Genomic DNA, 14,539 nt, shown 5'->3' with positions numbered 1-14,539 from the left:
AAGCCATATGCTGGTGAGGGGCTGTTGTGTGCATGTCAGAATCAGTGGGGGGCCACCAAGGCCTTGGAACTGCATATGGCAGCTTTGGGACTGAGGAAGTAGAGATCAGAGTGTGGATACCATGGGAGGAGTGTAGGAGAGATGAGCAGACAGGCAGACGGATGGAGGCATGTGTGGGAATGGGGGTGATTTGGGAGGGGGGAGATGGCTGTGGGAGCACTCGGAAGAGTGTTGGGAGGGGCTGGTGGGAGAGTAATGGAGATGTCATGAGGAGCAGAGCATAGGGCACCTTAGCATGAACATAGATGTGTGATCTTAGCCAAGACCCTGTCTCAGTTTCCCCATCTGTAACACGAGGGGGCTCCCCTTAACTCATTGGCACTGGGGATCCTGTGGTGAACAAGACAGCCTGGTCCCTGCCTCTGGGGCACAGCCTAGAGGGGACCAGACAAGAAAAGAATCACCCCCACACACCACCCACCCCGCCCCAGGAATAAATCAAGGAAAGGGAATTAAAGCAGCATGAAAGCTCAGCAGTGGCCGGGCCTGCTCCCGTGCTCACTCCCAGTTGTCCCTGGGGAATCCATGACTCCATCATTCTCTCTCTATGGGTTGGAGACAAGCACACGTCCTCCCCCTATCTCCCTGACTTGGTGCAAGCCTGGCCAATCAGCTTCCTCCAGCTTGAGGACCATAATGACTTTTTGGGATGGGCATGTGACCAATTCGATGCTGAGGCTTCTGCTGGGGGTACAGGAATGAGGTATTCTGAGGGGGAAGGACATGGAAGGTCTTGGAGAGGCATGGAGTTCACACTCAGAGAAGTATAAGATAGAGAGGCTGTGTTCTGGTAATAATGTTTGAGCACCTGTATCCAGCTATGCCTGAAGCTCATAGATCTGGACTTTTCAGTTACTTGTGCCAGTAAATTCCATTTTGTTACTGAAATAACATGAATCATGGTTTCTGCCTCCCAATTCACGACGTGAAGGATGAAAGTACCCCCTATGCCTGGGCAAGGCTAAGTGAAGAAGGGGGGAGTTTCTCAGCAAATAGAATAACATGAGCAAAGGCCCCAAAGGGGTTGAAAAAAGCTTGACACTATTGAAGAATTGAAAAAAGCTGTCAGGGCAGGGAGCCCAAGAGTGGAGGCAGGAGACCAAGGAGTTGCTGGAACTGCCATGTTGGTGAGAGCTGAGGGGGTCTGTGGAATAAATCGATCAGGGGTTGAACTGCACAAGAAGGGTTGGTGGGTCCAGTGAAGAGTGAAGAAGACTAGCCAGCAAGGCTTTCCATGTGAGGCTCAGGAGAGAATCTGGAAGATCCTAGGAAGACTGGAGCCTTGGAGATACCAATCCCAGAGACAGAAAAGGGAGTACCGGAGTAGGCCTAAGATGGAACCCCAAGTAACAGCCAGACATGGGGCAGAGGAGGGCACTGGGGTCTGGAGAGGCAGGCCACCTCGTCCACTGTGTGTGATCTGCCTGGTGGGGTCTTTGGTGGCCTTGGACTGAACCATTTCCAGGAGGTGGAAGGGTTCCAGCCAGAGGTGGGACGGGGAAGTGAATGGGGATAAGAATGGTGGATGCGGCTGTAGACACCCAGGCTTGGCAGAGGGCATCAGAGAGGCTCAACAAGCACTTTCTGGGCATCAGGTCCAAAGACTAAGGAATCCCTCCCCCCCCCCACCCCACTCCATCATGGATGAGTCCCTCAACAAGAGCAGGGGACAGAAGACACAGGACCAGTCAGGAGGAGCCAGGAAATTAAAAGTGGGGCATCCAGAGACTCAGCCTAAAGAGGAGCCCTGGGGGAGGCCCCCAGCTCATCCCAGACTGTGTGGGCAAGAGCTGTGACAGAACGGGGGTGGGGGGGGGGGGGCGTTCCAACACAGGAGAAGGACAAGAGAGGTGGTGAAGCAACCAGCCTGATGCAGGACCCAAGACACACCATGAGGCAAGGCACGATCCAGAAGGAGCCCTGGACGCCTTCCCATCTTGGGGAGATGGATGGACTGCCCCTGGGGCTCCTCGGAGGAGGGGCAGGAGAGCCCCACCCCGAATCAAAGCTCTCCCAGGCCCCGCCCTACCCTACCGGGTGGCTAAAAATAAAAGCAACGATAATTTCCCTAAATGAAACCTCCACTTAAACACTTAAAAAGCAATAAAAACTCAATTTTCTTTCTCTCAATTATTTTACTTATTCCATTTTCCAAAAGGTTCACCCTGTTATGAAGATGTATTTTTCCCCATCAGCGGCGGCGTTCTCCGCCATTACTCAAACTGACTCAGACTCCCTCTGCCGGGAGGGTCCCCCGGTCTCCGCGGCAACCGGGTGCGTGCTGGGGAGGACTGTGACTTCACCACCGCTGCCTTGTCGGCGTCGACACTGAGGGGGTGATATCTGGCCCCCTCGACTCGTGCCTTGGTTTCCCAGACTTAGGGTCCTGTCCTCCTCCACCACCACCCCCCCCCCGCCCCCCAGCACTGTCCCTAGGCCTCTCCGCCTCCAAGTTTCCCCACCAGCAGGTGCCCTCTGCCCCCAGGCCTCGTGTTCAGGCCCCTCTGCGGTGTGCGGAGGGAGACCAAGTGCCACTGACCTCAGACAGCATGAGACTGGTGCAGGGGAGCAGGCCCAGTGCTTCATCACGCAGTCCTGACACCGTAAAAATTAGGTTTCCCGATGTCATTAGTGCTTTGTGATCAGCTCCATTTGTATCATGCCTGCCCTGTTGCCTCATCTCTGCTAATTGTTTTACTCACTCCTTCCATTTTTAAACTGCTGTCTTGTTGGCTTTTAATTTTTAATTATTGCTGCCTCCCCTTCCTTCCTAATTGGTCCAAGCCCCTACTGAGGTTCCCTGTGCTGTGGCTGCAGCTGGCTCCCTCAGGGTGTCTGTCGCTTGCCCACCACCTGCCCTAGCTGGCCCTGGGTGGTCACAGCCTTACTCTGGAGGTCAGCCTCACACCTGGCTCCTGGCACAGTGAAGTCATCTCCATCTGAGCCCTTTCTCCAAATAGACATTGGGCACCAACTGTACGGGGTTATGGGTACAGTGATCCTTAGAGGATGTGAATGACCCAACCCACCCTAGAATCACCTTTGTCCTGTCGTGGGCTTTTCTGGAGTTGGCAGGAGTCTGGAGGGGGACATAACTACCTCCTCTCCCACCTCCCAACCACTTGCCACCCCAGTCCTGCTTTCCTCATAGCCCTCGGCCTCTGAGGTTTACTGTAATGGATACCAGCCTCCTTCCCAACTGCCCAAAGCCCTGAGGTCATTCTCAGCCTCACCTCGGAGGCTTTGCTCACACAGGTACTCTTGCCTGGGATATGGGGATACCCTTCTTCCTCTTGGCTCTGCTGGATCCCGCTCAGTGCTCTCAGTGATTCTGTTCATTGGTCTGTCCATTTGTCCATCCATCTATCCATTGTTAACCCATCTATCTGTGCATCCCTCTATCTCTCCATCTCTCTGCCTGTATCCCTGTCTGATTTTTTGCCCTTCAGTCTCCCCAAACCCCTCTTTGCATCTGCCCTAGCCTTGTTCCCTTGGTATTTGTCCACTGAGACTTCTGGTTTTTGTCTCCATGAGGCACAACTCCATGAAGTCTCCTCCTACATTTCACTTAGTCACAAACAAGCCAGAGCCAAATTCCTGGGAAGTTTAAAAATTGACCTTGACCTTCATTTCCTCCAGCCTGCATCATACATATTCTTGCCTCTAGATCTTTGCTCCCAGCAGGATCCCTGCCAGATGTGCCCTCTCTTCTCTTGACACATCCAATGACTACAGACTACCCCAACCTAGAGTCAGTAGGTCTGGGCCCTCTTCTGGGTCTGCCTTTCTCTTGCTGTGTGACTTCAGCAAGATCCTTCCCTTCTCTGAGTTCCCGTTGTTTTCATCTGTAAAATGGGAACAAACCACAGTTTCTAACAGGTCCCTCACAGAGCTGTTGGGAAGCTCATAGGGGTTCTGGATGGACATGTAACCACATAACTTGTTGGCAGAGAGGCCAGGGGCCCTGTTTTAACTTCTACTTTGGGGCATCTCACCCAGGCCCACAATTCCTTTCTCTGAGCCCCTCTACCCTCTCCACAAATGGAGTCTTTACTGCATTTCAGGAGCTGGACACTCTCATGCCATTTGATCCCCAGCACAACTCTATGAACTAGGGGCCATCAGCCGGCACAAAGACAGAAGGGATATGCCTAAGCTCCCACCGCGAATAACAGCAAAGTAAAATTTGGACCCAGAGCTGTGGCAGCTATTCTTGGGGTGGGTTAGTGGGTGCTGGTAAGCCTGGGTGCTCCTGAGGGTCAGGATGGGCAGCACCAGCCTCGGTCAGCAGTTCTAGCCCACCTGAGCACCAGACTCATGTTCCAGATAGCGACACCAGAGTCCAGAGAGGGAAAACGCTTGCCAAAGTCACATGTGAATCCTGGTCTAGCAGTGACTCCATCTGCCAAGCTCCTCCTGACAACCAGGGAGCTGAATCCCCACTCTGCAAGGGGAAGGCTTGCACAGCTGGCTGGTCTGGGGAACACCATGGCCACAGGTGGCTGAGGTCTTCTCATGCTCAGTTATCCTTCCTCCCTGCCCTGGTTTGTTTGCTTCTTCAGTGGGCTGAGGGGGACGGCAGGGCCAGGATGGAAAGGAACTTTTCTTGAGCAGCTACACCATGCCAGGCACAATGCTGGCAACACTTCATTCCTGAAGCCACTCTGTTCAGGGAACTATTATAGTCCGGGTTTTCAGATGCACAATCTGATGCTTAGAGGGAGCAGTGGCCTGCCCAGGGCCTACCCCTAGGAATCTGATGCTCCTCGCTCCCCTGCCAGAGCTGCCTCAGTCTAAGAATTCTCTCTACTCCAGCGCCTCCTGAGGAGAAAGCAGTGTGGGACCCGTAGTTAGAGCCCCTAGAGCAGGGGCCTCATCCTCCTCCATGCCAAGCCAGCAACAGACCTGGCTCACAGCAAGTGTTCTGACATGTCTGGTGACTGAATGCAAGAAGAAAAGAATGTCCCAGCCTCACTTGGCCACTACTGAATGCAGCCCAGGCACTAAATGGACCCCTCATCCAGAAGTACCTTGACTTCAAAGAAGGATCTGGAGGTGAGGCACTGCTAATAAAATTGCCTGTAGGAAAGTTAGGAAACGATTAAGAAAAGGTTGTCTTCCCGGTACCATTGCCACCACTCCCCGCGGCAGCCCAGAGGACTGGGTGTGCCGGCACCGTACTGGTGTCCCAGATGTGGGCCTGGGCAGCCCAGCCGGGGCTCGAGTGGCTCAGCTGAGGGCACCGCCACCTGAACCGATGCACATGCGCGCAGCCGCCGCCTGGCCCCGCCGCCTCCGCAGCGCCCCCCGCCGCCGCCCGCGTCCCAAACGCGCGAGAAAAGCAAACAAAGACGTATTGGTTTCTGCTCTATTAGAGGCGCAGGAGGGGGGAAATCAATGTTTAGTAAATGGGAAAAGAGAAAATCGTTCAGGAAAGACAGTCTATTTCCAAGCCAGAGAGGGGTTCGTAAACAGCACAGGCCATTGCGGAGGAAGCCCCGCGGGCCATCAAACTCCCCAAGCGGAGGAATGTGCACTTAGCGAGCTCTGGCGCCAGCGCTAACCGGGAGCCGAGCACTCCGACAGCCAACAGCCCGCGCTGGGGCTCCTCAGCCAGGCTTACCGTCAGGAAAGGACCACACCCAGGAGCTTCAGTTGGCCACGCTGTTTCCCCTTAATCCCTTGCATGGATTCCCATTGCCTGGGTTGCATCTTAGCCCCCTCCTTGGCCTGCAGGGGCCTACGTGGTGGGGCCCCAGACAGATGCTCTGTCCTCCCTCACCGTGTCCAGCTGCATGGCCGTAATCACCTTGACTGGCTGGGACTCGTTTGTTTCCAGGAGGGTCAGGGCTGGCTTCCTGGGAGAAGGGCATTTGAACTGGGCCTTGAATGGTGCAGAGGAGCTCCTCAGGTTAAGAAGGGAAGGAATGGTGATCTAGGGTGTGGAACATCTTAGCAGAGGCCAGGGGTACTCAAGAAGTGGCCTCAGGCTCTAAGGGAGTGGAGTGCAGGCAGGGACAGGGGAACTTGTTTCAGAAGGGGTAGCTGAGAGGGGCACCTGGGTGGCTCAGTTGGTTAAGCATCTGACTTCGGCTCAGGTCATGATCTCACGGTCCATGGGTTCGAGCCCCACATCAGGCCCTGTGCTGACAGCTCAGGGCCTGGAGCCTGCCTCAGGTTCTGTGTCTCCCTCTCTCTCTGCCCCTCTCCTACTTGCACTCTGTCTCTTCTCTCTCTCTCAAAAATAAATAAACATTTAAAAAAAAGAAGAAGAAGAAGGGGTAGTTGAGAGAGTGAAGAGGCTGGGGACAGAGAAATGGAATTGAGTGGGGACTGGCATCTAGGCAGTTGGAGAGGCTCAGCCCATCCCCTAGTCAGGATGCACAGGCCCAAAAGGCCCAGAAAAAATACAGCATCAGAGAGGAACCACCTGAACCTCTGGGAGGCTACAGATGGGAGACAGATGCAGAGGAGTTCCTGCTCTGGCCTTACCTGGGCTGCTAGACTGTTAGAAGACCCCTTTCAAGATGGCTGGACTGCTGCCCTGCCCCTCCAGCCCCACTTGGCCCCTCGTGGCTGGCGTTTAGATGTGCCAGAGAGCAGGGAGTGTGAGTCGGAGCCTTTGTCCTCTCCATTCATCAAGACCCGACGGGCTGTGCCGGGAAATATTGGATTTTAGCTTAAGATGGATGGCACGACTGAAGTCTCCTTTACAAATGAATTATATTCTGTTTACCATTTGTGTGTGTGTGTGAGCATGTGAGAGTACTAGATATGAATGTGAATTTGGGGGGCGCACCCCCATGGGTGGACACACACGTGTAGGAGTATGTGCGTAGAGAAGAAGTAGTGGCTGGGGTGCAGGCAACTCTTGCAAGAAGTTTGATACAGAAATTATCCTTAAGGGTGGGGCCAGGGATGGGGATGCAGGAAGGGCAGCAGCTTTATTATTACCATTGCTGTTACTATTATGCTGGTATAATGTAATATACCTGTTCCCTGTTCTAAGTCCTTTCCAGGTAAGTCTTTCAGCTTCATAAGATCTTGTGAGGTTGTGAGGTCAGCTCTGTTATCATCCCCATTTGTGAAGAAATGGAAACTCAGAGAGGTGAGATGACCTGCCTGAGGTCACATAGCAGGATCCTGGAGCTGGGACTCCAGACCATGGCTGGGGTCTGAGATGATTTTCCTGATGGGGAGGTGGCCAGGGATAGAAAGGAAGGGATAGAGAGGAAAGGGTGGATGGTAGGGGTGGAGGGACATGGGGGACTGAAACACCCTAGGGCAGAGCAATGCGATCTTGATTGCTCTGGGGAGGAATAAAGGCTGGAGAGAGAATGTGCCCAGGTGAATAGCCCAGCAGAGAGGCCTGTCTTGAAGGCAGTAGGGAAACCAGGTGGGTTCCTAACCCTAACCTCTCCTTGGGACTTTGCAGCCCTACCTCCCACCCAGGATGCCCGCTTCCATTTCACCCTTGTGGGCCTCTGCATTCCCATTTGTACAATAGGGTGTCTTGACTGGGTCAAGAAAATGGAACCTTCTTGGGCTTCTCTGGGCTCTGATCTGGAGGTGTCTCTATTAGGTGTATGCACACACGTGGGTACATGTTTGGGCGGGGGGAGTATGTGCATGCCTAGGGGGAGCACAAGTGCAAAATGGGAGTCCAAAGAAATGTGAGCATGTGCTTGTGTGCATCCTAACCCATGGGGTGGGGGAAACATGTTCACACAGGGGAGAGGGCAATCCAAGTGTCTGCAAAGTCAGCTCAGCCCAGGATGAAAGGAGTGAGTGTGGGCATGAACAGCAAATTAGGGTGAGCCACACCTGTGCTTGGCCCAGGGTTTGGGGAATAGGGACAGGATCACATGCCGGAAGAGGGGGCAGAGGAGACCCTTGGATCTTAGGACTTGAATTTCCACCCACCATAGCCCAATCCCACCCCCACACTCACTCTGGCCCCACTGCTCAGGGTAAGCACAAAGAAAACAATTTTGCTCTAGCTAAGGCTGAGCAGGAGATGGAGACTGTGATAAGGGAGCTTCAAGGTGAAATCAGCCAGCATGGCCCCTAGGCTGGGCAGGGGAGGGGTTCAGAGTGGGGAGGAGGTAAACAGGAGGGGACTCAAAGAGGCACTGGAGTGAGGGAAGCTGAGGAAGGAGGGATGAGGGGAAAGGCTACCCTGGGGGCCAAATTATGGGGAAGGGAGGATAGGTTCAAAGACACCGGAGGTGGCTGGATGTGTCAAGGAGATTTAGGTACTGAGGAGAGGGCTTTTAGGTCAGATCCCTGTAGGGTCCTCAGAGAGTCACCCACCCCAGGTACTTCCTGAGTCCTGCAGTTGTCATCCATGTGGGCATCCAGGGCAGCTATGCATGGGCTGCAGGGTCAGGGAGCCCAAGTGGCAAGAGGAAGCCATGGCCAGACTTTGGCCTTGAGTGCCAGTGGAGAATTAAACATGACTAGCCTCAGGGCTACTGAGCAGGAAGGTGAGTAGAGGTTCCTGGCACCAGAGGTTGCTCTGGCTCTGGCCCCACCCACCTCCCCACTTCAGGAAGGCAGGCATCTTTCATCCAGATGTCTGGCATCATGTGGGCACCTTCATCAGAGAGGGTGTTCCCAAGCAAGGACCCACTTGCTGATAAGGGCAGGCACTACACTGCAGGCCATGCCAGGACCTATCCAGCGACCTGTTCCAGTGCCCCTTCCTGCCACACTTTGAGGGCAGTAGGCTTGAAAAGTGGGAACAGCTAGGTGAGTGGGGCCAGAGCCTGTAGGTGAAGGAAAGGGGAGAGGTTCAGGCAGGTGCCCCTGGTGACAAGGTGTCTCACGCCCAAGAATTCCCTCCCCATCTCTGGCAAGAGACAGCTACACAGCCCTTACTGTGCTCAGATCATTGTTCCTTCATGGCAAGCACCTTACAGATGTCCCTGCTGTGACCTCCTTCATTACAGGAAAGGGAGCCTGGCAGGGCTAACTTAGAGTTTCCCTCCGCCCATGGCTATGGGGAGTGAGTGAAGGACCCAGAGGCTATTGCTGGGAGTGGAGTGTCCTTTTAATGCATTTTGCTTATTGAAGAAATAAATGAGTCCCCCAATCTGAAGCCCAGGAGCCTCTAGAAAAATAGCTGCAGCCTCAGAATTCTCCTGGTCCCTTCAAAGGGGCCCGGTAGAGCTCTAGGCGACCTGCAGGCGGTGAGAGACACTTTCTATCACTTCAGCCCTTGTCAGTCAACACTTCTAAGGGCTCCTGTCTGTCTCTTTGGGCCTGACATTCTCCGTGCTCTGAGCATACTCTCTGCCTCAGCCCAACCCCACAGGCCGAGGAATGCAAGGATGCTGAATACCTGGCCTTGGCCTCAAGATGCTGTAGTTCTGGTATCTATATCAGACCCCAATGGGAAATGCCACCTGTATGGAAACATCATTGTGGATATGGTCCATCTGTCCCAAGCAGTGAGGGCCATTGTCAGTCCTCCAGAATGTCTTTCCATTGTTTCTGCCCCCAATGAGTCAGACTTGGGAAATCTCCCCATCTTTCTCAGTGGGAGAGGAAAGGAAGAGGGACAAGAAGATGAGTGTTTGTGGAGCGGGAAATAGATGGGTGGGAAAAATGGGCTCTAATGTGGGCCCCCCTCCAGGTCCCAGACTCAGGCAGAGAAGGGGTGAGTGTGGAATTCTCCCTGGGCTGGGAGGGCAGGATCAGGGAGTCCTCTCACCTAGCATATGGCCATCAGCACCACGGAGAGCTCCCACAACCCACCCAGGCCCCAGCCAGAGCCAAACTGCAGCCTGTGAGTCCCTGTCTGGGGTCCCTCCTGGTGAGTCTCATGGGTCTGTTGTCTCCTCAGTGAGTGGTGTCACATCCTTCCTGTGTCTCCTCCACATTGGCCTGAACAGGCCAGGATTTCAAGACCAGTGTGTTTGTTGACCAACTGAATCATGGTCTGCCTGGCTACCTCCACCATGCCCCAGGCTGCTCTCCAGTCCTGGGGACCATCTTCCCACACTCGCTTTCCTCTCAAAGTTTTAATTTAACCAAGCCATCTTTTCTTCTCCCTGAAGAATCAAATATTTTCTCTGTCTTTTGACACTTATTTTATTTTATTTTTACATGCGGCCTCCCAAAGGCTGTAATTTACGGCTAATACCATGCAATCAGAGACAATGGCTGGGCGCCTGTGAGCAGGAGCAGGCAGGCTCCCTGCCAGGTGCCCCCAGCCCCCCTCCTGTCCTCACCCACTCACAGAGGTGCCCATGGCTGTGGATGCAAGGTCCGTGGAGAATCTGGGAGAGACATGAGCCATGGTCTCAGCCATTATCTGGAGGGAACAAAGAATGGATCTTCCACCTGGGGAGGGGCCCAGGAGCAGCCCAGAGGTGTGGAGGCTTCTGTGGGGGGCTAGTTTGAGTGGAAGGGCAGGCAGCCTCAGCTGCAGAGAGCCCCCCCACCACCACTGAAGTGCCAGAGCTATGCCTCTCTTGGCCTGTACCTCCTTACTCCCCTCTCACCCCTCCTCTGCCTCTGCCATGCTGCGCCCGCGTGGCTCACGTGCTGTAATCTACAGCGCTGTTACTCTGTGTCAGTGATTTAAATCCTCTGATGGAGCTAGTGACAGCTTAAATGGCTGCCATCCCCTCCCCATACTCGCCGGGCCCTGACAAGGCCCCATAGGTGGAAGGGGGGTTGCTGAGGTGGGATTCAGACAGTATTTTCCAAGCTTGAGGGTGGCCAGGCTGCTGTTCCTTGCCCCTCTGGAGAGGAGGGAGCCAAACGTGCCCTCTCCTTCCCCTCACCGGTGATCAAAGAGGGAAGATAAAATCCTCCATAAATTCCCAGGAAATGGAGTGTCTGGAACACGCTCAATTCCACCTGCCCGCAGGTGAGAGGTGTAGGGAGGGGGGCAGGGTGCCTGGCACCAGAGATCCTTCTCTGTGGCCTTGTGAGCTCTGACAGTAGGGAGCCAGGCAGGCCTGGAATCCAGCCCTGTGCCTCAGGTCCAGCCTCAATCTCACCGGTCACCCCCAATTATGCGAATGCTCAAACCCCAGTCCTTGCTCCCAGGTCCTTGCTATCCTGGAGTCTTCCCTCTATTCAGATATTTAATTCCCAGTTCCATTCCTGTTCAGCTAACATGGTAGGGGGAAACTGAGGCACATAGAGACGGAACAAATCAAGGTAACCCAGAAGTCGGTGGCAGTCTAAGTTCTGGTCCCAGCCCCTGCCTCACCCTGGGTTTCTTGGTGGGTATGGGGCATCCTGCGAGTGGGGTTGTGTCTTCCTTCCCTGGCAACACATCCAGAGTAGAGCACTGGGGTGGGGTAGGGCTGAAAGGTCTTGCTGCTGCATAGGGTCTCTCAGCACTGGATCAAGAGAGCATATGAGGGCCGAGCACTGTCTGATCCTCTGGCTCTGGGATCCTAGACCCTCCCAATACAGCCCCAGAAAGAATAGCCAGCTCAGTCCAGCAAGGTCTCAGGCCAGATTAGGGTCAGTCTCAGGTGGAGGAAGGGCATAAGGTCTTTGCTGGTGGAGGTCAGGAACAAGATTTGACTCTTTGGGGGTCCATGCTTAATGGGGCAGATAAGACTCTGGTCAGCACTGTGCGATAAAAGGGAATAGCCCAGAGGCCATGGGAACATCTAAAGGTCCCGTTCAGATTTAGAGAATATCTTTAAAGCAGAGGCTTGAAAGGGGAGTGGGTGGAATTCTCTAGAAGGAAGACCCATGGGAGAGGGCAGGGATTCTAGTCAGAGGGAACAACATGGGTAAAGTGGCCCCTGAGGGAGTAGCCAGGACTTTGCCTTGATGGCAGAGGGGCAGGGTGGTGACATGGCAGAATTCTAGGCCAGGAGGGACATACAGATCCTATGACCAGCCTTTCCCTGTGCGAGGAGACAGGCAGAAACACCTCCTTTCTCCATGAGTGGAAACTCAGGTGCAGCAAGATTAACTGACTTGTCCAAGGTTAACAGTTTGCAAGTGGCTGAGCCATGACTTGATCGTAGGTCCTACTGAGGCCCCTCAGCTCCCATCCCAGCCAGGACACAGGCTAAGCTGGGCTTGTAGCTTGCCAGCCTCTTAAACCCCTGCAAATCCCTCGTGGGAGTAGGAAGTGTCAGAGGAGTAATTAAATGATTGAGTGAGCAGGGCCAGTGACTGGAACAAGGCACCCGGCCACACCAGGTGTCCTTCCAAATAGCCACATGTCCTCAGCTGGGGGCTCTGAGAGCCTGAGCTGGGAGGAGGGGCTGGTCTCCCTGCCAGAGGTGGGGGAGTCAGGTGGACTCTCAGCTGTTTGTGCAGGACCACTGCAAAGTGGGCTCAGGCTCAGTATGTCAAATTGTCCCCTGAGGGACCTTTTACTCCCACTGCTCTGTCCTATAGAGCTCAGTCTGGATGGGGCAGACTCTGGACAGCTGGATAGGCATAGGGTGGGGTTGCTGGGGAGGGGGCAAGAACTGACTTTTAAGGTCTCGTTTCACCTTGAACAGGCCCCTTGGATACAGTTGGACTTAAGAGTGAGACAGACCTGGGGTCTCCTCCTGCTTGCAGAGGTCCCCTTGCCTACCGTCACTGCCAGATCCACAACCCTGACTCAGCGGCTTAGCCCAGCTCCCTGCACCTCCCACCTCAACTGCCTTAATGACTTTTTAATAAATTGAAAAATTGTTTCAATACCAAATGCGATCCTGGGACATTGTTCGTGACTGTATTGAGCTTAAGTCAAACGCTTTGCATCCTCAAATCCGACTGATTAATAATTACAAGGAGCAAGTCTGTCTTTACTGTAATGTGTTTAGGAAAACTGATGGATTTAATTTTTTTATCGGCCAAAGTAAGAAAATGTAATCTTTCTGAAAGTATCTAATACAACAATGCACCATAATTAGTTTCTCTGGAAACAGGCATAATGGAATAGAATAATAAATCACTTCTCCTTTCGTCCCTTCCCTCTGATGGAGAGAGATTTCCCCTCTGTGGGGCTGGAATAGGACAGGGAACAGAACTGAGGGGTTGAGGTGGCTGTGGCTCTGCAGCCCTGGCTGACTCAGCGGGCCTTGGGCTGGTCCCACCCTCCAAGGGGCTCAGAGAGCAGGTCCTCCGTTTCCAGGCCAGGAGCTGAGCAGCTCTCACTCTCCAGAACTGGGACCCAGGCTCCAGAGTGGCAGTTGCTCCCTACCTCCACCCACCTCCCCACAGCCAGACCTGTACCCACTGCCTTAGACACTCCCCTGCCTGGGAAACCAAGATGACATGCCCTCAGGGGCAACGGTGACAAGATTATTTTGCCTGAGTGTTTGGGGATCCCAAGATGTGGGAGGTGGGATAGGCAGGCAGAGGATGGGATTAATTTGTGGCTGGGATTGCTCATAATTACTACCTTCCCTGATGTATCCCTTTCCCCAAGTTTAGGCTGCTGGGGAGGGGAGAGACACCAGCAGGAGGGGAGTGGGTAAGAGGGTGGGGCCAGCTAGCCCATTCAGAGCTGCCTCCTCCCCCAGCTGGGTGGGGACTGGCCTGCCTCCCACCTCCTTCAGACAGAGCTTCGTCCTTCCTGCTTTGTTGGGCCCTGCTCCCTATTCCTGGGCAGCCTTGCCTGGCAGTCTCCATTATTCTCATCTGCGGCAGCCCCCAACCTTGGCCAACACCCCAGGTGTGGGCTGTCCTCATCAGGAGCTCCCCCACACCCCAAGTGCTCCCCCCTCAGCTGCTGCTTCTGTCCCAGGCTCACAATCAGTAATGACAGGATAATTGTTGGTTTTATTGATCATAACCAGCCTTCTGTGGCCCAGCGATGGATGATGTGGGAAGAGCCACATTTGCCCTGGCACAGGCACCCTAGCACCAGGAGAACCAGATATGGCCTCACCTGGATGCAGACTTTCCCCATCCTGCCACCTCATCACTCACCTTGGACCCTGGTCCGTGGTGGTGGAGCAAAATGAACACTAAATTGGGAATGTGGGGCCCTGGGGCTGAATCCCAGAATTTCAGAGCCAGTACCCAGAGCCCCCAAGCAGCCCCTTTCCCCTCCAATCTTTAATCTCAGTTTTTCTCCTGCGGCCTGGCCCCTTGGGAGGCCAGGAGGGACAGACAGATCCTATGACCAGCCTTTCCCTGTGCGAGGAGACAGGCAGAAACACCTCCTTTCTCCATGAGTGGAAACTCAGGTGCAGCAAGATTAACTGACTTGTCCAAGGTTAACAGTTTGCAAGTGGCTGAGGTTAGAGGTTTGGAGGAGCAGTGTGTATAACTGGGACGCCCCAGATGGTGCCTTATAAATGCCTGCATAGACCATGAGACTCACAGCCCAAAACTAGCCAGCTGGCTGGTCACCCAGAGTTGCTGGACACCTCTCTGCCACCTCATTCATCATTCTCCTCTGTCGTGGCCTCTATACGGAGAATCCCACCCATATCTGGCCCATCCTCTACCTTTCAGAATCCCCAAGAGACTTCTATTGGCTGATCTCTGCCTC

The 14,539-nt window shown here is 54.1% G+C and overlaps 1 long non-coding RNA gene across 1 annotated transcript; it reads left to right on the top strand.

Annotated features, from left to right (window-relative positions):
• The first annotated feature begins 2,530 nt into the window (after nt 1-2,530).
• LOC132674024 (uncharacterized) lies at nt 2,531-12,689 on the top strand. Its single transcript, XR_009608353.2, has 3 exons — nt 2,531-3,315; nt 4,125-5,115; nt 12,552-12,689. It is a non-coding gene; the product is annotated as an uncharacterized LOC132674024 (long non-coding RNA).
• The last annotated feature ends 1,850 nt before the right edge of the window (nt 12,690-14,539 follow it).

Source organism: Panthera onca, chromosome A2, assembly GCF_046562875.1.
Source record: "Panthera onca isolate mPanOnc1 chromosome A2, mPanOnc1 haplotype 2, whole genome shotgun sequence".
Taxonomy (NCBI): domain Eukaryota; kingdom Metazoa; phylum Chordata; class Mammalia; order Carnivora; family Felidae; genus Panthera; species Panthera onca.
This window is presented reverse-complemented; position numbering and strand designations above follow the sequence as displayed.